This window comes from Gymnoscopelus microlampas (assembly GCF_963454915.1).
Source record: "Gymnoscopelus microlampas genome assembly, chromosome: 20".
Lineage (NCBI taxonomy): Eukaryota > Metazoa > Chordata > Actinopteri > Myctophiformes > Myctophidae > Gymnoscopelus > Gymnoscopelus microlampas.
The window spans coordinates 10,171,117-10,197,155 of record NC_139957.1 but is presented as its reverse complement, the minus strand read 5'-3'; the positions used below and the strand labels follow the sequence as shown (position 1 = coordinate 10,197,155).

At 44.2% G+C, this 26,039-nt stretch overlaps 1 protein-coding gene across 1 annotated transcript in view; it reads left to right on the top strand.

The window, feature by feature from the left end:
- Positions 1-8,496: 8,496 nt before the first annotated feature.
- daam2 (dishevelled associated activator of morphogenesis 2) overlaps positions 8,497-26,039 on the top strand; it is a 141,227-nt gene continuing 123,684 nt past the window's right edge. Inside the window, exon 1 of the mRNA XM_084045757.1 lies at positions 8,497-8,832. The gene's annotated coding sequence lies outside the window, so the exon portion shown is untranslated. The remainder of the gene's footprint in view (positions 8,833-26,039) is intronic.

The window sequence follows — 26,039 nt, the reverse complement described above, 5'->3', positions numbered from 1 at the left end:
TTTACAGTGCACTCTTGTTGACTACTACAGTACAGTAGGTTATGTAACTCTAAAAACACACACAGCCTCAGCAGACAATGTGTTTCTGATTCTACTTTGGATCTCTACGGTCGAATGGGATTGGTGACCGTTTACCACAGATGTTTCCATAGCAACCGGTTTGCATATTGATGAATAGGTTATATGCCACTATCAGTTAGGGCTTACTGGCTTGAAGAGAGCATTATGTTTTTTTTTTCCAGTTGTCCAGAGGGCACTGCAAATTCTCTTTGTCCGAGTGCCGTTGGCTATAAATCAATATTTCCACCACTATCGGTGCACGTAAACAATGGCTTTGTTCTCAAACCATTGCATATTCACACACACGTGCGCGTGCGCACACACACACACACACACACACACACACACACACACACACACACACACACACACACACACACACACACACACACACACACAGGAGTACACATGCAAAACGTGTTAGTGTAAACACGCAATATAATAACTGCTCTGCACTGCAATAGAATCAAAGTGAAAGGGAAAGAGAAAGGGAGATGGGACTTTGATGCCATGATGGTAAATGAAAGGATGGAACTGATTGCATCAGACACACATGGCAGAAAGAAAGAAAGACAGAAAGCAGGAAAGAAAGAAAGAAAGAAAGGAACAGAGAGATCAGAGAGGCCTCTTATTGATCCTCAGGCAGAGTTGTTGTACAAGAACAGAGAGAGTACAACAAAGTAGATTGAAAGATGGAGCCAGCAGGGCTCAGAGAATTCAGCTTCATTTCTTTTTATTAAAGATTTCACCTTCAATCTTCCACCACAAAGGAAGAGAGAGAGGGGTGTGTGTGTGTGTGTGTGTGTGTGTGTGTGTGTGTGTGTGTGTGTGTGTGTGTGTGTGTGTGTGTGTGTGTGTGTGTGTGTGTGTGTGTGTGTGTGTGTGTGTTAGAATGCTAAAATGACAAAAACCAGTGAGTGCAAACCAACAGATGCCTGTAGCATCTGTGTCTAAATCCACCAATGACAGCTTGCTAAAGCCTGATTTATACTTAGTTGCGTGCCCGTGTCGTGCTTGTAGATCTGCTATTTACCGCAGGCAACGGTAGTGTGCAACGGTAGTGTGCAAAGTATAAATCAGGCTTAGTAGTCCACTCCAAGCATCCACAAGAACTCAGTCATTGACACTAACCTCTGTTTGTATTTACAGTGTCCCAATATGACTTTCCATCTTCCAGGCCGTCCTGCTCCTTAGTAGTTCTGTACGCTCTGTATCATGTTAATGGTGATTTATATGCAGTTGCGCGCTGTTGTCGCGCACAGAAAATTGCCGATTTACAATACAAGCTCTGCTCATAGCCCAACATGTTGTAGATCTGCTATATTTGGTGTGCGACAGCACCCAATCAACTATAAATTGGGCATTAATCTTGTCTTGTTATTTTATTCTTTTGGCCAAGTCTATTGCTGTGTTATCTACTGTAGTATTATACTGTAGGACTATATATTCTCACTGACAAAAATCGAAAAGGATAAATCTTTGGTGGATGTAAATCGGTTTGACAAGATAATGCATTTTTGTATTATTTCTGTTACTCATATGTTGTTTATCAGACTACTAGTTTTATATCCTTCTATACGTAGTTCATATACGTAGATTACGTACATATACAACACAAAAAATATATTTTTTTAAAGGCCAAACATATACCTGCAATATCCGGATTTCCAGGGTCACAACAGTTTTGTTTGCATTTTGAAACATGTCTATGAAATGTAGTTGAAATATATATTTTTGTTTGAGCTAATATGCAAACGTGTGACTGTGATGGCATCTTATCATTGTAGAGTAATACAATTGCTTGTCTTAAATGTTCTCTTCGTGAAAGAGAGCACTACTGTGCATTAACATGTCCAATAACTCTCCAACTTTGAGAGAAATTTGTCATTTGGAATGCATGAAGTCATTTCCCTCTCAGCGACTCCCTATTATTTTCCATCATCATTCACATTGCTGAACGGACACACTCACTGGAGTAATTTTCACCGCATCGAACGTTTCACCCATTTATACAGCTGGCTTGTTACTCAGGCAATTTGAGATAAGTGCCCCTGGTCAAGGGCACTAAGGCGTTTTATCCCAAGATGTAGACCAGGAATGCTTTCACGCTTTGGTGTGTCTTAAGGCTACGTCACGCAGTCACACCAATTGTGAACGGTAATGGTCCTGAAAGGGTCCTTCATACCAAACATTTGTGCAGCCTGTTGTGCTTTTGTTTTCACTTGGATCCAAATCCTAAAACTAAATACCGGTAGATTAGGATTTTCACACTAACGTTTGGTCAGGGGTAATATGACAGCACTTGTGGCTGAACATTACACAGTATGAAAAGAAGAAAATGTGCTGTTGGTAGGTTGGTTTTCACACACATAACCTGTACTATAAGTGTAGTGTACTGTATGTGCTGCTTTGTTCCTTGTTCTATGGCAGTCCTTTGTTGAAAAACACTTTTGTACTTGATCTGTGGCTTATCACTTCTAAGTGGTTGAACTACATCTCATTAGCCTGCTTACATTACTCTGTGTTATCTGGTTCTGAAAAATCCTACTGTGTACAGCAGTGGTTCTCACAGTGGGGTCTGGGATTGAGGGGATTCCAGGGGGTACCCAGCAAAATGAGATAATACTGTATACTGTAGCATCGGAATCAGTTTAACCACTTTAACCCTATTTTATACGTTACAAATGTGAAAATAGAAGATATATAAGATCGCAATGTATCGCAGTGCAACATGTTGTAAGCCTGTAGATCTGCTATTAGGCCTACTTTTTTTTATCTGGAAAATTATTAACATGACAAAATCTTCTTTTATGGGGGGTCCCTGGTATAAAAACTTTATTTGGTCGTCCCTGATGACATAAAAATGTTTGCCGATCTTTGCAGATGTTGAATGAGTTTTTGCCCACTTTTGATCTGCCAGAAGGTGAGAGAAGGCACACATCCAGGCCTGATGTGTATGTGTGTGTGTGTGTGTGTGTGTGTGTGTGTGTGTGTGTGTGTGTGTGTGTGTGTGTGTGTGTGTGTGTGTGTGTGTGTGTGTGTGTGTGTGTGTGTGTGTGTGCGTGTGTGCGTGCGTGCGTGCGTGCGTGTGTGTGTGTGATTTTCTGATTCCGTAGCCCCCCAACCTCTTTCCCACCCCCCTAGCGGAGCTGATGTGCAGGCCAGACCTTCTCATGTCTGTAACCCTGTCAAATCAAGGCCGTCCAGCAACAAGCCGTCGCCTCTCTGATTGACAGACGCCGATGCCTGGTGTAACTAAATCTGTTAGCTTTGGCTTTCTCCATCAGACCTGGGGAGAAATATGGCTTCAAACTATTTGGAATCGCTTGAGGTGTGCTTGATTTATCTCCTCACACACTCTCCAACAGCCAGCTCCCTTACTACAGGTTCTTAGGGGTCCTTGGGGGGGTATGATGGGGTCCTCACAATCATTTTAACCACTTTAACCATATTTTATACTTTGGCTATTAGAAATAGCAGATATATAAGCTCATAGCGCGTCACTTTGTGCCGTACGATGAGCTTGAAGACGTGCTATTTTTTTTTTATTATGACTTTTTGGGGCAAATCTTTGAATATATATATTTTTAAAGCAAACATTTTTAACTCAAATCTTTTCTTCTGGATGTTCCTGGCACATAACATTTTCAGGTGGGCGTCCGTGGCCAAATGCATATCAATTCGGGGGTCCTTGACTTGAAAAAGTTTGAGAACCACTGAGCTAAGTCAATCGGTCCTTGTGTTTTCCTCAAGTATTCCAAATGTGTTTTTTAGCCACTATTCTTCCAAGATCTGACTCCCTGTTTCTCAGAGGGCAGCGTATAAACCTGGAATGACTAACCCCTAAGCCTCGGACCAGTATCCCCTTCACTAGGATCACTGGAAAAGTACTTAATTCCTCCTTGTGGTGGCGTCACCCCTTGAGACGCTGCTCACTATGACATGATAGGTTAATTATATGTCATGTATACTGTACTCCAAACAATAGGATGGTTACATTAATTCTGAACGGACTCCCGGAGCCATATGGGAGAAGACTTGGGTGGTACGACCAGTGTGTGCATGTGTGCGTGTGTGAGTGTGTGCGCGTGTGTGTGTGTGTGTGTGTGTGTGTGTGTGTGTGTGTGTGTGTGTGTGTGTGTGTGTGTGTGTGTGTGTGTGTGTGTGTGTGTGTGTGTGTGTGTGTGTGTGTGTGTGTGTGTGTGTGCGTGCGTGCGTGCGTCCGTGCATGCGTGCGTGCGTGCGTGCGTGAGCGCACGCATGCGTCCGTGTGTGTACATTACTATATGTATGCATTTGCATATACATGTCAGTTCGTGTATATGTTTATGCATTTTGTGAATGTGGTTTTTGGGGTGCCCTGTGTGTTTATGTATGCACTATACTGTATGTCGCCAGTTCTCCATCACTGACTGAATGCATGTCTCCCTGACTGACTGACTGACTGACTGACTTGGAGGGGGTTCAGTGTGAGGGACCCTGGCTAAAGTTACTGACTGAGTGTCATTATGTGACATGAGGCTAACTCCCCTATGATATCCTATCCACTCTGGATTATAGATTTGACCTCCCCCACCAGCCCTGGAAATTGAAGAGATTAATCGAGGCCCCTTACTTTGGTTTCTCCCCAGGGCTGAATCACTCAGTTCCACTGGATAATGTCAGCCAAGTCTTGACAGGGCAAGCTGCTCATGAGCTACTGGACAAGTCCACAAGGCCTTTGTTTCCAAAAATGAGATGTGTGTTGTTGAAATAATGTGGCACCTATACCAAAGTTGTTTCAGGCATGAAAAACTCCATCGCTGAAGATCATTATTAATATCTTGAAATATGAACGTTCTTAGTGACATCTTAGAAGATGTGATCATCTGTACCTTTTGTTGTTGTTGTTGTTGTTGTTGTTGTTGTTGTTGTTGTTGTTGTTGTTGTTGTTGTCGGGAAAAGCCGTACACTACTCACCCTCTATGTCAGAAATCCAGGATTATTTATATACTGTATCATCTCTGTCGGGTGGAAACGTCCAAAACTGTTACTTTTCAGGATTCAAATTCAAAAGTATCAAAAGTAGCAGATCTACAAGCTCAAAACGCATCGCTTAGCGCCGCCTTTCGAGCTTGTGGATCTGTTACTTTTGATGCTTTTGTGTGACGCTGTAGTATGATCAAGTAGGGCGTTAATTTACGAAAAAAACACAAAAGGTTAGAATACGGAGATAAGAAGTTTCTGCCCGACACCAACAATATATTTTTTCTGTCCATCAAGTGGCCCTGAACTCATCCTGCAAATGGAGTAAAGGTGAGGTGTTGACGCTTATAAGACATCATCATCATCATCATCATCATCATCATCATCATCATCTGTTGACAGTCACAGGTGTCCCAGCTGACAGTGGCCCACTTAGCATTGACGTCTGTTTCTTGTCAAGCTGTCGTGTCCACACAATACTAGTGCAGTGGCGTCAAAAGACCAAATATTGGCTCTTGGAGAGCTGGGCTATACGGCTGTCAAAGCCACTCACTCCCTGTTTATTGATCTTATTAAACCAGCACTCTTTATCAGATCAATTCCCCTGTGCCCTATGGCCACGACTCCATCGCTCCCACCATGACACCAGACATCACAAACAGGCTGTTTTTATCATCATTGGTGGAGAGTAACTAAGTACATGTACTACTACAAGTACTGTTCTTAAGTAAAAGTTTGAGGTACTTGTACTGTACTTTACTGGACTACTGTATTTCAATTTCCGATGCTTTATACTTCTACTCCACTACATCTCAGAGGCAAATAATGTACTTTCTACATTAACCACTTAAGCCCTATTTTATATGTACAAGCTCACAACGCGTTGCATCGCGATGCGTTGTGAGCTTGTAGATCTGCTATTTTTAGCGGTGCCAACCGCTCTACGTTTGACTCTGTCTGCGTGTCCGTTTGTTTGAGCACGGGCCGTTTGTTTGAGCACGGGATGAGCACGGCAAAGAAGCAAACAGCTATAACTTCAGTTTGCAGCATGCCACCAAGTCCAAATTTGGTATGTGGACTTAGACCACCAATAGGGACGAGCATGAATTGATGACGTTATCAAAGAGGGGTCCAGGGACCCCCAGCGCCCGTATGAGCACGGGATGAGCACGGGATTTTAAACAGCTATAACTCCAGTTTGCAGCATGCCACCAAGTCCACATTTGGTATGTGGACTTAGACCACCAATAGGGACCAGCATGAATTGCTGAAGCCCCGCCCCCTCTGTCTTCCCATTGGCTGGCCTTCAAACAGCCATAACTCAAGTTCGCAGCATGCTATGGAGTACAAATTTTGTACATGGACTAAAGCCAGTAATAGGGACTAACTGTCATTACTTAAGCCCCGCCCCCTCTGTCTGCCCATTGGCTGAGCTTTAAACAGCCATCATTCCAGTTTGCAGCATGCTACCAAGTACAAATTTGGTAAGTGGACTCAGACCACCAATAGGGACGAACTGAAATGAGTTAAGGCCCGCCCCAAAGGCACCGCTTCCCTCACACAGGGTGTGATTTTTTTAATACTTTTACTTTGGCACTTTAAGTATATATTTTGATGCCAATACTAGGTAAAGTACAATTTAAATACTGGCCTGAGTATTTTTTATATAGTGCTATTGCAACTTTAACGTACAACCTTTTTGCTATGTCACTCTCAAACATGGGAAATTACTGTACAATTGATGGAGTCCAGGTCAAAATGAATGCTCAGAATGTGCAATTAATGGAGGATTATGGGAGATCAAAACAGCCAGTCTTACAGTTCCTTCATATTTCAGCAGATTAAACCCTTAAGCCCTATTTATACTTCATCATATGACGGTGGTGTGCAGCAAAGAAATTGCATATCTACAAGTTCACAACGTGTTGACGCTGCCACGCGTTGTGAGCTTGTAGATCTGCTGTTTTCCCGCACGTAACACATAAATCAGGCATTAGCAAGTTGCTGAGGCAATGAGGCCTGACCCACAGTGCATTGTTCTCAAATTTTTCATGTCAAGGACCCCCAAATTGATACACATTAGCCTGTGGGCCCCCAGCCAGGTTGAATATTTCAAGGACCCCCAGTTAGATATGCATGAGGCCATGGACCCCCATTTGATGGCATTTTTTACGTGCGGGAGCCCAATCTACACTGTAAAATCAGTGTTAATTTAACTCTGAGAGTGTACAAATGTGTACACTCTGAGCTACAGACACATAGGGTCCATTTGGTTCCTAACTATCTTTCATTTAGCTGGGACCCCCTGGAATCCGCTCAAGGACCCCTGGGTGAGAACCACTGCTGTATGTCATCTGATCTCATATGTTAATATTACTCAATGTGTCAACAGTGAAAAGCAAATAAGTATCACAGCTGTTTTTTTAAGGGTGGTAATAAAAGTAAATCGAGGTAGATGAAAATAATTAATTACCGAAGTGAGGAGGCTTGACATGTTTGTGGTTGACAAGGAGTAATCTATTGATGATGCTGCGTTAAGCCTACGCCCCCCCCCCCCCCCCCCCATCTCGCGAGAGAGTTGCATCTTGCCAAAAATAACTGATCAACAAGCTAACAAACGCCTGCGGAGTATAAATTAGACTGTAAATCAGTGGTGGAAAGTAACGAAGTACATTTACACAAGAATAACTTCAGTGACATGATCAAAATCGGGAATAGGGTTTACTGTGGTGGTGGGGTCAGTTTATGAATTGGATTTGCAGCAGTTTTTCAGCATAACATGCCAATTAAGATTTGTCCTTGAAATTTGTTTGAAAAGAAGCACTGCAGCTTTCTTTCGTGCTAGCATGATATGATATGATAGATACATTGGCATTTCTCCAGATTGCTGTACTGTGAGCGGGTTCCAGGGGGTCCCCAGCTAAATCATAGATAGTTAAAGAAGTAGTTCACCCCAAAAAAATCTTATTTTCTATCAATTACACACCCCATGAAGCATTGAATTCATGGCCAATAATGTCCTTACTGGGTGGAAAGATGCTAAAGTATCCTGTAGGATGACTCAAAGGAGCCTTTGAGTCAAATTATTGGCTTAGGAATTGATAAGTGTACTTGGTAGAAAATAAGTCATTTTGTTGGGTGAACTATTCCTTTAAGAACCAAATGGCTCCTTGTCTGTAACTCGGAGAGTGTACAAATGGAACCAAATGGACCCGTAACTCTCAGAGTTAAATGAACACATATTTTACAATGTAGATTGGGCTCCCGCCTCCAGTCCATAGAGTTATAATATATCGCCCGCCTCCCGCAGATAAACAAAAAAAATGCTCCCACAGATTATACTGTCCCTTTAAAAGAAAAAAAAAGTGTGGGGGGGGGGGGGGGGGGGCTGGGGGGGCGTGGTGCTGCCGCTGCTGCGAGCGTCTTGTCAGTGGGTTCACACAGTGCTGCTGCCATTCACTGTGTGGACAACTAACTATACAGGCAGCAGTACAGCAGATAGAGAGGCTGAATGAACTGCACACACTACTGCTGCTGCTACAGCCCGAACACACACAACAACACACACACAACAACACACACACACACACACACACACACACACGCACACACACACACACACACACACACACACACACACACACACGCACACACACACGCTGAAAGGACGGACGCTCTGTTTGATGGCACCTTGCGAGGCTTGATTTTTTTTTTGTGTGTGTGTTCCTATACATTTTGACAGTGACAGCGTCAAGGGATTTATTATTACCCAAGCGTGACGTATCCCCCTGCGACGAATCTAAGTCGGTAAGTCTTGCTATTTTACATTTTTTTTGTTGTTGGTGAGAAATGAATATATATGTTTGCCTTCTCGGTTTGTGCTCAGTCAGTCAGTCAGTCAGTGCGCATGGAAGCTAAATCATCATCATCATCGACTGCAATTGCTTACACTGAAGCCATCTGATCGCTAACAGAAACGTGCATTATCATGGGTTATCTGCTAGGCTGTCACTTGATTGCGTTGACTCGTGTGACATGATCGAAATATGTCAGAAGAACGGGAATACTATGGTTTACTGTCTGTGTGGTGGCATGGATGGATGTTGGAGTTGCAGCTGTTTTTCCCAGCATAACATGCTAATTAAGACACAGTGGGGAGGGGACACCTAATTTGAACGGGAAAATAAATTGTGTCTTATATCAATTTTTATTTGACGCGTATATAGATGCGTACTACAAGTCAGAACACATACGTTTGGGCAAAATTCTGATGCATTTCGCTCAGTTTTATCTGAGATCACATATTCCAGGCTTTAATATGCCTACAATGAACACAATGACATTGACTGAAGCTTGTTTTCACAATGACATTACTGTCTACCATCATCATTGGTCGAAGATGACTTGCATGATAAAAAAATGCACTGTATCCAACCTGCAGTGGTGTAAAGTAACTAAGTAAATCTACTCAAGTACAGTACTTAAGTACAATTTTGAGGTATTTTTTTACTTTACTGGAGTATTTCCATTTTTCAGTACACTTCTACTCCACTGACATCTCAGAGGCAAATATTGTACTTTTACTCCACTGCAAATATTTTACAGCTTTATTTACTTTGTAGATTTTGATTATTATTACAAAACATACATTAACCCACTCATGCTCTATATATATTTCGGCTATTTGAAAATAGCAAATCTACAAGCTCACGTTGAGCTTGTAGATCTGCTATTTTCCAAAAGATTTGTATACATTTTGAAAACTTGAAATGGGACATTCTGCATAATGAGTACTTTCACTTTTGGTACTTTAAGTACATTATGATGCCAATACTTTTGTACTTTTACTCAAGTACAGTTAGAATTCTGAACTTTTATTTGTAACAGAGTATTTCTACATGATGGTATTGATACTTTTACTTAAGTAAAAAAAGTAGTTACGTTTTCCACCACTGAGAGAGACGCACTGATGACCTCGCAATGTTCACTAGGTAAATCAATGGGCAGACGTTGCTATTCCTATCGCCGTAGATAGAGGGCACTATATCACCTCAGCGGCCCTACAGTGTCATCACAGCACTGGAAAATACAGAGCATTGTAGCTTTATCCAGACAGACAGGCAGACAGACAGGCAGGCAGGTCTATCCTCTCTGTTTTGCCAAATTTGGCCCGTGTGTGCCTTCAGGTTGTGTTTTACATCATCCTAACATCAGCATGTCAAACTATTTCTCCTTGTAACAAAGAACAGATCTCCGGTCTCATGTTTCCCATCCAAACATCAGAAATTAGGCTAATCACACAACATGGATTAAAATTTGTTTCCTGAATTGCCATTTTTGTGGGTTTTGTTCCTTTCCTATGTCATGCTTTTGTGGAACAGTCTGAATGTTCCTGCTATTTGACATATCGTTTTTTTAAAGCCTGCACATTACTATTCCACTCTTATGGTGTTATGAGGTATTTAATCTGACAACATCTGGCTTTAGTGCATGGCATCTTGTCTGGGAGCTTTGGGCCTTTGCCGAGGCATTACAGGCAAAGGCATCACGCTGAGTACAAAATCAACTGGGATCATGGACACAGCTTTGCCCATTAGGTACTTAACCATCAACTGCGTTCCCTCTACTGGCTCAACATAGTACGTGGAGCGTCCAGTAAGCCACAGTGATACTTAACTATTTGGAAGAGACTTAGCAAAAGGTAGTAAAAGAAGAGAAATTGTGATGATGGGTGAAGGGATTGGGATGCATTTTGACATAGAAATCACCCTTTAATCAGGCTAACCTATTCAGAGTAAGTTGGTTTGAAGGATTTGTCAGTTTACTCACACTACTGTAAAGGCTGTTGAAGGAATTTGTGACCATGTAAAACGCACATGATTTACAGGCTCCAAGGGGCCACCCACCCACAAAACTCCAGAGAGACCTCTGTTGGGGCAACGAGAGACAGATTAATTGAGAATATTAAGCCCTGCACTATAGCCGTGCTTCATATCCCTCGTGAAATCCATTGAGCTTTTAATGTGCTTTGAGCATTCTGCACGTTTGGCTTTGTCGACTCGGCATGTTAAATTTAAACACGGGAAAACATTGGCAGCATTCACCTGTTTGCTCTCGGGCTTAATTCAAGCAGCTGTCCCACCAGTTTGGGCCTACCTGTGTATTTTAGAAAGGAAGGGGGGAAGAAAAATAGGTCTGACGTCCAAGAGTAACAAGGTGACTGGGCTGAGGTCTTCTCTTTATGGCTTGTGCCGCTGACTACTGTTTACTGCTGACAAAGCGGAGACTGTAGGCTTTTTTGGCTGCATAGACGGAGGCGTGTGTGTGCGTGTGTGTGTGTGTGTGTGGTTATAGGTATGACTGGAAGTGGATGCCTTGCTCAGCTCAGGGGTGGCTGGCGGGTGCATTACCAGGTAATGGAATGCCCACACATGGCTTTGGTGTGTCTTTAAGTTCCTCTCTGCCCTGGCTCCTGGGTTAGCTCCTGCCCACTCCTCCTGGCCCAGCTGTGGGGAGGGCTGGCCAGGGGAAAGACAGGGCCATTGTTTCCTACCAGCCGCTGAGACAGAGGTTTACTTGCTCCGCCGGGGCCAGATGTTATGCTTGGCATTGGCCACTGCCCGTCGCGGCAGTAAGGTGAGAAGCTGGTGCGGCAGGCTTGGACCTGGCCGGCCGGAGGCGAGGCGGGCCGGGCCGGTGGCGTGTGCTCGGAGCCGGGTGCGGTGCTTAGCCCACACCTTCCTTCTGTTGGCTCTTGCGTGCACTTGGGTGGTGCGCTTGGATGTAAACAGACGCACTCAATCATGCACAATGATAGTGCAACAGGGCAGTCGTTATGCTGGTACAGTGCATGGTTTTTAGGGCATGCACCTTGCAGTTAGATGTAAATTAGATGCATTACAGACTAGGCCACATGGCTCTTGCATGCACGGAGTAAGCAAAGCAAAAGCAAAGCAAAGTTTGTTGTTTACCCAGGGTGTCGGACTAAGTACGAAACTTGTTTCCAGCCGGACCCTGCATGGAAGCCTTGCTCAAGGGCTATTCAGCGGTGATTCATGATTGATGTGATGAATTGGGGAATCGAACTAGGGACCTTCCGGTATCAAGGCCGCCCCTCTAACCACTAGGCCACCGCTGCCACATGTAAGATCTAACATTCAAACAGGCACACAGAAACCCCTAACTTCTCCCCGGGTGCTGTATTAATAGAAACCCCTGGTCCTAAATGTTACGATGGGTAAATAAATACATAGGACAAATGTCACGTATGTGCAAATGTACAGTGACAAAAATACCCTAAAGAAGTGGGAGCTTTATTATTGTTATTAGAAGTGAACCGATATTAGTCACATAGGGGCTAATTATAATTCTTATATTTATAACATTGCCGACAACTCTCAGGCACACAGAGCTGTGCTGTGCTTTTCCTGTAGTTCATCAATTAGCCTTACAAGTAAATGGCAGTGTCCCGGTCGCGCCTAATAAAGCTCCCTTCTCTGATGTTCGCCAGCAGCTGGCCTTTCTTCTTTACCCTTCAGTCATCACCAACACGCTGAGCTCCCACAGCGCACGCATTAAAAACTTGCGCCAGTCTCTCTGCCGGAGTGTGTTGTTGCTCCAGCCCACTCACTCTTTGTGTGGTGGGCGGACGGGCGGGCGGGCAGGCTGCATGCCGGGGTTACTGTATCAACGCAGCGTCTCTGGCATGAAGCAAGAGTCGTCTGGGAGTAATTAGTAGTGAGGGTATAATCCTACACCAGACTCAATCCGTATTAGGGCTGCAAACTATCAATACTTTTCTTAGCTATTATACTATTGATATCTACACAGTTGTCTTTATTCATGGATAATCGAGAAGCGCATCAGATTCATCACGTTGATAGCTTGTAATAATATATTTGTCATTTTTTCAAAGTTTTTAATTTTCTTTGCCTACATGCCCAAAATAAGGACATCAGGTTGTGGTTAACTGTTGCAGAGAGCCCTATTGGACTTTACGGCCCATTTATTCTACTGTATTTAAAAAGAAGGGGGACGACGACGACATATCAGTTTTTGTCCCCAAATCTATTATTTTATTAAAATCGATTATTTTCTATAATCCAATTAAATAGATTTGTTGAATTAACTGTTGCACCCCCCTACTCAGTATTGTATTTGTTGCACTAATGCAACATTTGTATGCATTTGTTGCATTAGTACAACAAATGCATACAAATGTACCCCCCCCATCCAGTCGAGGAGATGTTGAAGAAAGTCAAAGTGTTGGCAGTGGAATTAGTTCATAGATTCTTCTCTTTTTTCCCCCCCAGTGGCGTGCAAGTTGCATTTGGAGGCAAACTTATTTTCACATTTGCGTACTAGAGTTACATAGCATCCATATGGGCCTACACACAAACGGCATTGCATTTATTTTTACATTCGAGTACTAGAGTTACACAGCATGCAATATGGGTCTATCTACACAACAGCATGGATGTATTTTTAGTATTTGAGGATGAAGAAAAAAAGAAGGCCTCCTTTTCCAGTGTGACATGGACAGTATGCCTGGCTGCCCGCCCTGCCCTGCAATGAGGCCCACATTTCACAGTCTGAGTTATAAAACTCACGGGCATGAATATTCAATAATAACTGGCTACGGTTTAAGCTAGAAGAGTATTGAATGCCTGCTCTGTGGTCTATACACATAATATAATATATTACACGGTTGATCATTCATACTGTATTATGAATGATCTCTGTATCCTGGCCATTATGAATATAATATGGCATGTATAACGTGCTTGCAGTTATGATGGATTTATCCTGTGGAAAGTTTTGCATACAAGTACGTGTCACAACTGAGGAGATGAATGCACAGAACAGGAAATTGAAACTTTTGTTCGGTTTTCAGCCTTTCCTCTCCCCAGCATGAATCCATGAGGATGTTGGTTGCCTCGGCAGTTGTGTGCGGTTCATGGAGTCTTTACAGGGATAATATGATGGATAAATGATAGATTGTCTTGAGAAGAAGGCTCGGAATGTTTTAAGGGGCAGCTGCATGGCATTGTCATTTGTAGAGCATGGAGCCTGGCAATGGGGGGTCCACACAGTATATTATAGTGTACACTCTACAGCAGTGGTTTTCAAACCTTTTCATGTCCAGGACCCCCACATTGATATATCTGGTTGCGCGGACCCCCATTTTAAAATATTTTGTGCCAGGGCCTCTCATAAGAGATCTGTTTGATTGATTGATTGACTTCTTTATTGACATATCCGCATGTACAAGTAAAACAACACGTGCATATACAATACAATAGTCAAAAGGATAAACACAAAAAAGCTCGAAGGCTTATTTCCTTTGTGGTCCTTTTCAAAGATGGTTCAATACACAACAGTAATATATAAAAGTGGTATATCTAGATAGTAGATACAATTAGGGCATAGTTATGAATAGGTCCTGCACCTGCTATCAATCAGCTATCTTTTGTGGGAAGATTTAAAATCAAAAGTCCTTTGAGACCATGGATTTAAGACTTTTAGGAAGCCCATTCCACACAGCTGCAGAGTATAAGGACATGCTTTTGCCCTTACCGCTGTTATTTTTGCATGGTAGTGGTACAAAGTCAAAGATTGATTGATTGAATACTTTATTTGTCAGAAATGTAAACAGCAAAAGTAGTTAATACAGTTGACTGTACGTTGGCTATTCAAAAACAGCAGATCTACAAGCTCACAGCGTGTCACTTTGTGCCGCGCTGCAAGCTTGTACATCTGCTATTTTTGAAATAGTTTGAAAAATATCAAAAATGTTTGTAAAAAAAAAAAATTGATACGTTTTTTTTACACAAATCTTCTCTTCTGGGGTTCCCTGGCACAATATTTTTTAGATGGGGGTCCGCAGCCAGATACATATCAATTTGGGGGGTCCATGACACGAAAACGTTTGAGAACCACTGGTTACAGAGAACTTGCTGATGGGCAGCTGGAACAGTCTCCGGTCTGTTTCCCTCATACAGTAGTGGAGCTGTTCTCTGCTGCTGTGAAACACCTGAGTTGGAGAGGAAGCGCAGCGTGGCAGGAATGCCCCCTTTGTGCCCAGCAGCCCTGGCTGGCTGGCTGGCTGGCTGGCGCTGCTTCAGGAATGGGTCTCGGCCAACCGTGAAGCAATGCCATGATGATATGATCTTAATGTTGGCTGTTACCTTACACCAGTGGTTCCCAAACATTTCAGCTCGATACCTCTAGAGATAAATGTGGTGTCTCCCCCGCCCCCAAGACCAAAACTTGCAAAAATACGTTAATTATAGCTACTTAAGCCCAAGTTAATCGTGAAAATAACCGATTTACAAGCTCAAATGTAATAAAAATGGGGTATTCGCGCCATAACCCATAAAAATGGGTCTGTGACTCAAAAATGCGTCCCGACCCATTGTTTGGGTAACACTACCTTACACCCAGTAAGGAATATGTTTCCAGGTTTGACCCTTTCCTCTTGTCTTTCCAGAAGAGAACAGTTAAAGTGTGGTAGACTATAAGTATGCTGAACTGCAAGCTGTGATTCTACAAAAGACCATACCTCATGGGCCATATTCTCTACCATTGAGGAGGAAATCTCCTTGTCCAATGGGATCTATTAAAGAAAACATTGGTGGACGCTTTACATTCTTCCTCTACCCCTATTCCTCCTCCTCCTCCCCCTATTCCTCTCTTTCCTCCTGCTCAGTCTCTCCCTATAGTCTTAATTTCCTCTCTCAGCTCAGCCGTAGAAGAAAAGCGAAAGTGTCACTGTCAGATACACACACACACACACACACACACACACACACACACACACACACACACGCACACGCACACGCACACGCACACGCACACGCACACACACTCAAAGTATAAGGAATAGACTTGTGCAAGAGGCCGGCTAATTAAAAGCTCATAAACCCTGGATAGTAAATTGTCAAGTAGACGCCTCAGGTTCTCTTCGTCCGTTTCCCGCCTCGCTCGCACAATGTGTCATTGTTACACAGCGCTACTGTAGCGAGACCAGACTGTCAGCTCCAACACTGTGTTGTTGGAAACAGTAGTTTGCTGCCTTGGCTACCTGATTAGGCTCGCAGGTTTTCCGCTGCCGGTTGAAATCGGGAGGCAATTGGAGTCTCGGTTGCACCCTTGATTGTTCCAAGTGTGCGGGGAGGAGCTGCTTGTGGTGGCCACGGTGCGGTGTTGTTTTATTTTGCATTTGCCTAAGCGTCCATCATTGTTGAGCGGTGGGTACTTCAATCATATCTGAGGCGCGGCGGGGAGCAGGTGCTCGCCTCAGATTGCCTCTTAAATGTCCTCTGGCATTATTTGCCCATCATGGAGAATGATTTAGCGCTGGGGGTAATGGGGGTTGAGAATATCCTAATACGTCTTCCCCTGACAGCATCCTACCCCCCTTTTCCATAATCTTTCTCCCCTCCTACCTCTTCCTCCTGCCTCCCCAACCTTCCCTCCCGGTTACTCTCTGTCTGTACCCCCGCTCCACCGACTCAATGAAACAGTTGTTTCGATACCCCCCCCCCCCCAGTCTCCCGTGTAGTCACACGCAATTAGCTCCCGTCAAAACAGGCTGCACTAGGACAGAGGCCGAGAGCGGGTGCGTCCGAACCCCGCACTCAGCCCCTCGCTCTCTCCTCCTGAACCCCATGCCTGGCTAATATTACCCCTGCGCTACCGAGAGAAGGGTCAGGAGGGTTTTGTCGGTAGATGGAAGGGAGGGAGGGAGGTGGGTGAGGGGTTTACACTCGGGACCTGTGCGCGTGCTGCCTCGCTGAGCACAAAGCAACTCTTTCACCAGGGATCTGGAGCACATATGGAATCGTTTATCAAACCCCCAATGCGTCAGCCGCCTAGCCCCCCCCCCCCCCCCCATGCACCCCCTTTACTGTTCAGTGCTGCAGGTTTCCCCTCCACCTCCACAAACGCCACGACTCACTTTACCTCTGAAATTACCTCGAAAAGGCAGTGATCCCACCTGGAGACATTTCTCCCCTCACTTTTTCCTCCTCCCGAGTCCTGAAACTGTTGCACCGCCATCGGTGTTGCCATGCCTGCTTATTATAAGCGACTTTGGGCTTGTTTTCATAGACCTGGTTGCTTATTTCTCTCGCAAAATCTGGCAACACTGCCCTAGTCCTGAAACTGTTTTTACCGACATCACTTCACCACCTCCATGTCGGCTCATTGAGTTACCAGACATTGCATCGAGGAACCCTAGAGAAAGCTTTTTTTTTAAGGGCTAATGAGCGGTTTCTGGTTAGATATTTTCATGGTCTTGATGTGTGGACCACTGTGTGGAATTCACTGGCCATAATAGTATTGTCTTTTGATATTCTGCCTCATGTCAGTCATTTGCCTGACATTCTCGCTAACATGGCTGGTATTCACATTGGCCGACTGACATTTTAAAGATGATACCTTCACCGACGGGCAGTTGGCAATCGTTGCACTTCATGCTCGGTGGGACCGAATTCAGGTCAAGTTACTTGTGTTTGGGCTTAATACGGGGTCAGCATTCAGTGAAGTTTGCTTACCTTTTTGGTAAGTGGATTAGTATCCACACAACATTGAGAGGAACGCTAGTACAACAGTAACACAATAGCTGCGTGACATCATCTTCCAAGGCCTGGCCTTTAACTGCACAGCTGGGTGTAGATAACGGAGTGGTTTGGATGTTTATTTTTTTCCCCTGCTGCATTCCAGCTTCTTATTTATAATAGCATGATGTCCAACTCGGGGGGGTTACTTCTATAAAAGGAAGTCGGAGGATTCTTTCGTTGCCGATCCACTCAAAAGGAGGCTCGCATGCCACGTTTTCTCAAGATGTAACCTTTTAAATATCCAGCTGAAAGACATCGATCACGCTGCAAAATTATGGGGAGTTTGATTCTGGTTAAAGATGACGAGGTACGTGATTGAACGCTGGCTGCAAATCCAGAATCAGAAGGTTGTAAATGTGAAGCCATAAACCACTTTTGGCTGGATTGGATGTATAATCATCCATGTGCATCCAAGTATTTACATCAAGTCCCACGAGGTTTTTTGCTCTCTCTGTACTCAAAGCTGTTTTGAATAAAAATGAAGAGACATTGTGTCAGTCGACTATAATAGACACAGTCCTCTATTCCAGAGGTCAGAGTGTGTTTTGTTGAAGACAGACTCAACACATAGTGCACTGTGGTGCAAGCTGACCTTTGACATTTCAGGTTGTTCACTTGCCAGTGTGACCCTCCAGGAAATTGGTTTTGTTTACAGAGAGCTTGTCATTATGTGCTTTGAATTCAATTAGCCTGACGGGTCGTGGTGAGAACCCCAAGGCATCCATAACCAAGTTCTGGAGTCACGTGGCTGTGTTATGTCCAAGACCCCTCCTACAAAACCCAATTCCCACCCTGAGAATTTCCTCAGCTTGAGAAGTGATGAGATTTGATCCGGATTGTCAAATTGCCGACAACTCTCCGGGTCTACAGTAGTTTATCTGGCCTTGGGGCTTTATCTTGAGTTGTCAGTTTGGTAGGAACAAATCCTCCCTAAATGAGCCCAAACTCCTCAACCCCAACAATCCAGATGTCCTCAGTGGCCTTACGCCCCATTTAATGCCTAGCAGATGGTATTTGCAGTGCTGGATTCTGTAAAACCAGATTATCATAATGAGGTCATTTACCGATGAACTGTGAGGGTTTGGCCAATTTATGTGGTGGAAGCTGACCCTGGTCGCCTGGGTGTTTGAAAGTTACTTATAGATTACCCTTTAGGTTAAAGAGTCTTCAAGCATGACGATTCCCTGCTTGAACAGCTTCAGATATAAAGCTGCATGAAACCCTCGCAAGATCATATTTTCCCAAGGTGTTAATTCAGACTGACTGTGAGACAGTCATTTTTTTTTCTGAGAGACTTTGGGGTAATGTATAGTTTCTAGCTTGTGTTTTTGTAGCTTCCCTCCCTTGCTGTCTTGGGTGGACAGGGGTCTTTTTTTTCACTGCCCTGTGTGGCTCTAGTTTGTTTGTTAGATTGTGGGAAAATTCCTGGACCGTCCGTGAGAGTCCCCCGCTCTCTGGACTAGCTTTTCCCTGGGGTCTTGTAGGCTTGGAGAGGCTGAGCCACACATGAGCTCCAGGGTCCTCATATCCCAGGCTGCACCCCCTGTGGGTAGCAATGGAGCATTGTCCAATGATGCAAAATTCATACACGTAAAATTATAGTGTGTTAACTTGACTCCAAGAGTATTAAAAAAATGACTACTTGAAGCCGTGGTTCGCCCTATTCTGGGGTGGACTTAATGAAAAAAATAGCTGATCTACAACGCGACCCGTTGTGAGCTTGTAGATCAGCTATTTTCGGCAAATAGATTTGGTGTAGAGGGAAAACAGTAGGGCCCCTAATACAGAGCCCTGGAGGACTTGTAGATCAGCTATTTCCAGTGAAGAGATTTGAAAACAGGAGGGGCCCTAGTATAGAGTCCTGGTTGGGGGGGCTGCGGTCAACTAAGTATAGGGTTTAAGTGTTTAAATTAACACTCTTCCTAATCCTTCCAATACAACCCCCTGTGGCCAAACCATTTGTGGGTCATTCAAGCAGCAGAACAGAGATGAGACGTCACAATCTCATCCAATGTGGGAGTCCTGGGAATGTGATGCAGAACCCAGAATCCTTCCCCCATCAATAAACCATTTCAGATTATAGGCCGAACGTTGAGAGAGGATTTTGAGGTTCCTGAATGATGCGTTATTTTGACCTGAAATTCAACCAAACATGGGTAGAGTTTGCATGTGTGTGCTTTTTACGGGCATGTTCAGGTTCCTTTGGTGTCATCTATATGGTTGTGGGAATCAACCCATTAAAACATTGCTGACTCTGATACCCGATTTTGTTTGGATTGTGAATTGTAATTCAACTCTTTGTATAACTGCGTTTTACTGCCTTTTTATGAAACTGATATAGTAGTACACAATGGTTTGCTTTCACTTCCACATTTAATGTGTGATTTTCCTGGTTGTGGTGTTTACCTGTAAGCTCAAACGTGCTTCAGTTATTTGATGGCTTGCATAACTGAATTACTTGAAATTGTCTGTACTACCGCACAGACATGCATGTGTGTATGCACTCACAAACTCACTCAATTCAATGTTTTTAAATTGAATTCACTTTACTGGCCTGACATTGACCGAAAAATCAGGTGTGCAGCAATGTCACATTTGTCAGCAAACTGTTAAATCTTTTCAAAAGGGATTATGATCTCAATTCAGTTCAAAAATAAGTAGCCTACATTACTAAACAGAAAACATTCTACAAGCCTACAGTACATTACTAAACAGTACGCTTTCTGCAAGCCTACATGACTAAACAAAGCATTCTACCAGCCTACTATACATTACAAAACGGAGAAAGAATTCTGCAAGCCAAGCAGCATCATAATTCCTCCTATGACTTCTGAATGACAACATCTAGCCTCTCTATCTTCCTGTAATGAGTTTATGGTGTAGTTCAAAGAACTTTTAAAAGAATAGAAAGCCATGTCAGCCAATAGTAACGTATTACACCGGGCTCTCCCAGTGCCTCCTAATGCATCATCTGAGCGATCGGCCATTCCATTGTGTTTGAGCTCCGAGATGGATGAGCGAAAGGCAGTTAAGCATCCGGGAAACGATGACAAACTCGCATGGGTTTGGGGAGTCTCTCCCTCACCGCGTTGCCTTTTATGCTTTCGGCTGGCTTAGCAGACGCCACCACCCACCAAACGGCGGACCAGTGCCATAGATCCGTCATCCCCGGCAAGTTGGGGAAAAAAGAAAAGGGAAGAAAAAAGCCTTCTCGCCAAGTGACAAACCGCGTGGTTGACAACAACTAAAGCATTCAGGGGCACTATGAAAAGGGCTCTCTGTCTCTGGAGAGGCCGGCTGAAATGGGGCCTTTTAGCTTTCATCCTTCCAGCGGGGCACAGATTGATGTCGCGCAGGTCTGCGGCTGGTGCACCTCAAACGGGACTGCTGAAAAAGCAAGCCGTTTGTTTGTGTCGGCCGGGGCTCTAACGCTGTGTGCGTTTATTTTCCCCCAAAGCCAGATTTGGCATCTGAAAGGTGTTCTAGTCCCTTGTCCTTAGGCACCCCCGACCCTCCCACCACTCAAGTGCTGTTATTTTCGGCATTCACATTAACTACGACCCGCAGGCAACCCCCTCACTCAGAATGCATCCCTAAACGGTGCCCCATAGGTCTGAAGACGCTAGCTTCATTGGCTACCTGGTATAGTTTCTAATGTACCAGACTATTATTTACGTAGCATTTTGTGTAGACAGATGCTAGGCTAAAAGTACACGTCGTCTTCGAGGCCCAACACACTTAACTCTGCACTCTATTTATGTGATTATTTGCCTTTATTAAACACTTAAGTCACTTCGTATAAGAACATCTGCTAAACGCCAAAGTTGTAAGGGAACCAAGTAGAGCTGCACGTGATGATGATCAAGATCACATTTGCTCTCCTTCATCCATTCTGATGTGAAAACGTGTGTGTGTGTGTGTGTGTGTGTGTGTGTGTGTGTGTGTGTGTGTGTGTGTGTGTGTGTGTGTGTGTGTGTGTGTGTGTGTGTGTGTGTGTGTGTGTGTGTGTGTGTGTGTGTGTGTGTGTGTGTGTGTGTGTGTGTGTGTGTGTGTGTGTGTGTGTGTGTGTGTGTGTGTGTGTGTGTGTGTGTGTGTCAGTCATATACCAGTGGTTCTCTTTTTCATGCCAAGGACCCCCAAATAGTTTTTGGCCATTTGTTTTTAAGTGTTCAAAAATAGCCAAAGTATACAATAGGGTTAGGATATAGGGGTTAAAATGATTGTGATGCTGTATTAACACATATTTAACTGGGGACCCCTCCCCCTGGAACCCCCTCAAGGACCCCTGGGGGGGACCCCACTTTGAGAACCACCGTCATCTACAGCAGGTTCGTCCGACCTCATCGCTGCAGCCCTCTACTCTACCATTACTTTACAGATGAAGGGAGGAGGGGGAAGGAAATGTCCTGAGTCCATTGAGATCCTTCGATAAACACTCCAGCTGCTTCCCTCATGTTAAATATCCACAGTCAGTCTTGTGACCTGTTGGTGTCGTTCCCTAGGAAACTGCCAGTCCCCATCCCCCGCTCACCCCCCCACCACCCCACCGTTTCCCATCTAGATGCCGACATGCCTGGGCTGCCAGTGCGTCCTCTCTTGAGCTGTGCGCTGTTTTGCTGTTGGTTCCGCTCGTTGTATTATAAACCCCCCGAATCAGATCTTGCCATCAGTGTCCAGGAAGCTGTGGAGGTAAACAAAATAGCAGAAGCCTAGCGAAGACAATCGAATGACTCGACGGGGTCCTAGCAACTGATAGAGAGAGCAGGTTATTTTTGGTGTGTGTGTGTGTGTGTGGACTGGAGGTCCCTATGTATTGTAGAGAGCTTGGGAAAGACAATATCCATGCATAATGTGTTTGTACTGGGTGGTTTCTGTGTATTTGTTACAGATTACATGGCTGAAAAGTAAATGGGGTGTAGTTTCCTTTCATTTTTTAAGCACCGTCACAAAATTATGCCAGATGGTTCTATGATGCATGGTATTTCCTGTGTGTTCATTCCCTTTTATGAAGCTTGTTGGTTTGTTTTGTGGACGTACTAACTGTAAAGAACTGAACTGGACTTTGTCATAGTGGACTTGGATGTCCAAAGCAGGTATAAGTGGTGCCCAGGGGACCTTTTGCTTTTCCATATCAATCGCGAGAAATGCAGATAAAGGCAAAACAAATGCAGCATTTGTGTTTGTGTGCTGTATGCGTGCGTTGCACATGTGTTGAAAGGCCTGTCCTGTCAGCGATGATTGTGATGGAGAGATAACCCATAAGCCACTGGTCTGTGGGCCAAACCATCTGACTGTTACATCCGTACAGGAACAGCTTAAAGCCAGAACAGCACTGTTTAAGCTACTGCAGAAAGAGACAGATCCTCTCTGTCTCTCCCAGGATCATGGCTCCAAGCTATTTGCACATTGTTTCCCCTCATGCAGTATCAGAGCCATATCTCTTCAGGCAGTGGTCCTTGTCGGACGTGGAGGTTTTTTGAAGTCCAACCACCCCTCTAGTCCACACTTCCTCCCCCTACTACCCTATGCCCTACCCCCTGCTGCTGGGGTCTTGTCCAGCAGCCATGGGGATTAGCTCTGCCATGTAGCATGAGAAGAGAGATCGTGAGTGTGTATGCGTACAGGGGAGGCCCAGACGGAAGAAATGACAGAAAGAGGGGAAAAAAGGGGCCAGAGCAGTGTGACTCTACCCGACTAGACTGACTGTGCCCATGACCATGTCTAGTAGCAGTCATGATTGTGTGTGTGTGTGTGGGGGGGCGGGATTATAGGTATTAGACGGGCAGAGTGGGCCCCTGATGGAGACATTAGTGCCACTATATAGACCGCCCCCCCTCACACACACACACACACACACACACACACACACACACACACACACACACACACACACACACACACACACACACACACACACGTCCCGCTGACAAACGAATCCCTTAAATGCACAATTAACTAGCAGAGTGATCCAGGCTACTACGGCGCGTTTTTTCTTTAGATACGAAAGGAATACGTGTTGTTGTGGCTGCAAGTAAATCCCTTTCCTCTATTTTGATCCCCTAACCCAGTAGTCGTGTGCTTACTACTATACCAAGGGAATTCTACGTATCAAATTAGAGGGATAGCCTATATATCGTCTCTGTCGGGTGGGAACCTCATATGTCCAAAACCGTTACTTTTCCGGATTCTTTTCAGGATACAGCATCAAAAGTAGCTGATCTACAAGCTCGAAACGCGTCACTTCGTGCCGCGTTTCAAGCTTGTAGATCTGCTACTTTTGATGCTTTTGTGCGCTGTAGTATGATCAAGTAGGTCGTTAATTTACGAAAAAACACAAAAAGTATATGGAGATACAGGAGGTTTCTGCCCCGACGGCAACGATATATTTTGAGCACTTTCTGTCCTGCTGTCACCGGGCCATCAATATGTGGTTACGCTGAACATGAACGTTCAAAAAATGTAATGACAGCATGTACTGTACGTGTACCAAATCATGTAGCCTGCTTTTAGTTCTGATGGTTGCTACTGTATTCCATACAGTTTTTATATATATCGTTTCTGTCGGACAGAAACCTCCTATGTCCATATTCTAACTTTGTGTTTTTTTGTAAATTAATCATACTACAGCGTCACACAAAAGCATCAAAAGTAGCTGATCCACAAGCTCGAAACGTGGCGCGCATGTATGGTTTGCTACAAGCATACCATACACACACAGGATTCTTTTTTATAGCCTGAGCTTGCTTCTCTCACTCACTCCTCTCACCAGCAGTCTGGTCCTTAGGCTCGGGATTGGCTGCCAGGTTGCCGTGACGACGGGCCGCAAGTACATAAACCAGGCGATGTTTGGGGAGCGCTGTGCCGCGAGGCAGGAAATCTCGCACATTCTTTTATCTCTGAACCTGCGGACGGCGTTCCCGCGGCGCGCCACTGTGCTGCTGAGCTCCTTGGAAGTCCTCTTTTTTTTTTCTTTTTTCGCTTCTTTTTCTGTTCTGTCCATTTTCCACCTTTTTCAGTCAGGGCTAAGCAAGGTCTCTGAGGTTTCAACAAACCACCGTTATTTCTTTCTTATGCAAGAATGAGGAAGGGAGAGAGAGAGACTCCACCTTTTCTGGATCAGGGCCCACTTGAAAATCTGACCACTTAACACGGCAGCCGATATATGCACAGATGGGTGGACCGAGGACGCTTTTGAGATTTTCAAGTGGGCCCCTGATCCCGACGAGGTTGAGCACCACTGGATTAGAGCTTTAAAGGTAGTGTTCAGTGATACGGTTTCGTTAAAACTAAAGGTTTTTGGGTAAAATCTCTGTTGCTATACTAGGGCAGTATATCAAACTTTGATATATATTTGACCCCCATCTGAAAATGTTTTGTGCCGGGGTCCCCAGAAGAGAGAAAAATTTAACACTTTCAAGATGCAAACTCCCTGGAACCCCTCCGAGGACCCCTGGGGGTCCCCAGACGTGTGTTTAGTGTGTTTGTTTATTACAGGGGTCTCCCCATCACTCCAGCTCTTTGATAAACAGAAAATAAATGTTAAGGTGGGTTGCCAATTTCATGCAATCAGGAAAGAGTACAGTACCCATTTATCAGCTTTTCATTTATAATGTTCCACTTCCAATTTTGTCTTCTCAATTCTTTTGTATCATCGCTCCAGATTCTCTCTCATGATTGGATAAAATATGGTATCCCGACCTGAAAATGTGTTTTCTGTTTACTAAAGATCTGGAGAGATGGCGAAGACCCTGTTACTGAACAAACTTTCTATAGCAATGAGTACTATCACTTTATAGAGCTATTCAACACTTATTTTATATACTCAAGAAGTTAGGAAGAACACAAACGTGTTGTGCATGGACAGACTGGTATAGTTCACACACCCACATACAGAGACATACACCCTGTCTGTCATCACCTTGTCTTCCTGATGTTCTGTCTACGTGCTGAGGAAAGGGAAGAGACTTGATGACTACACGTGTGTGTGTGTGTGTGTGTGTGTGTGTGTGAGTGTAGTTAGGTTGAGGGGTTGGAATTAAGAGTTAAACATAGTTGCGTACCAGTGTCATGCACAAAAAATAGCTGATCTATAAGCTCACAACTTGTGAGCTTGTAGATCTGCTATTTTTCGGCTTCAGGCTTTCGGACAAAAATGGCAAAATGTGTAAGAAGAAATGGCAATCATAAAATCGCTGTCCTAAGATGTTGATGTGCTCACAAGTATAGTAATGCAAACCTCTGTGAGTCTGGTGTACTGCAAACTGCTGAGTGTTAGTCCAATGGTTGTCAACATTTTTAATGAGACCTGAGGCCTGAGGGTCCCCTGGACCCCACTTTGAGAAGCAGTGTGTTAATCGGTCTCTGAGAGTGTGTCCATTCAGTAACATTTAT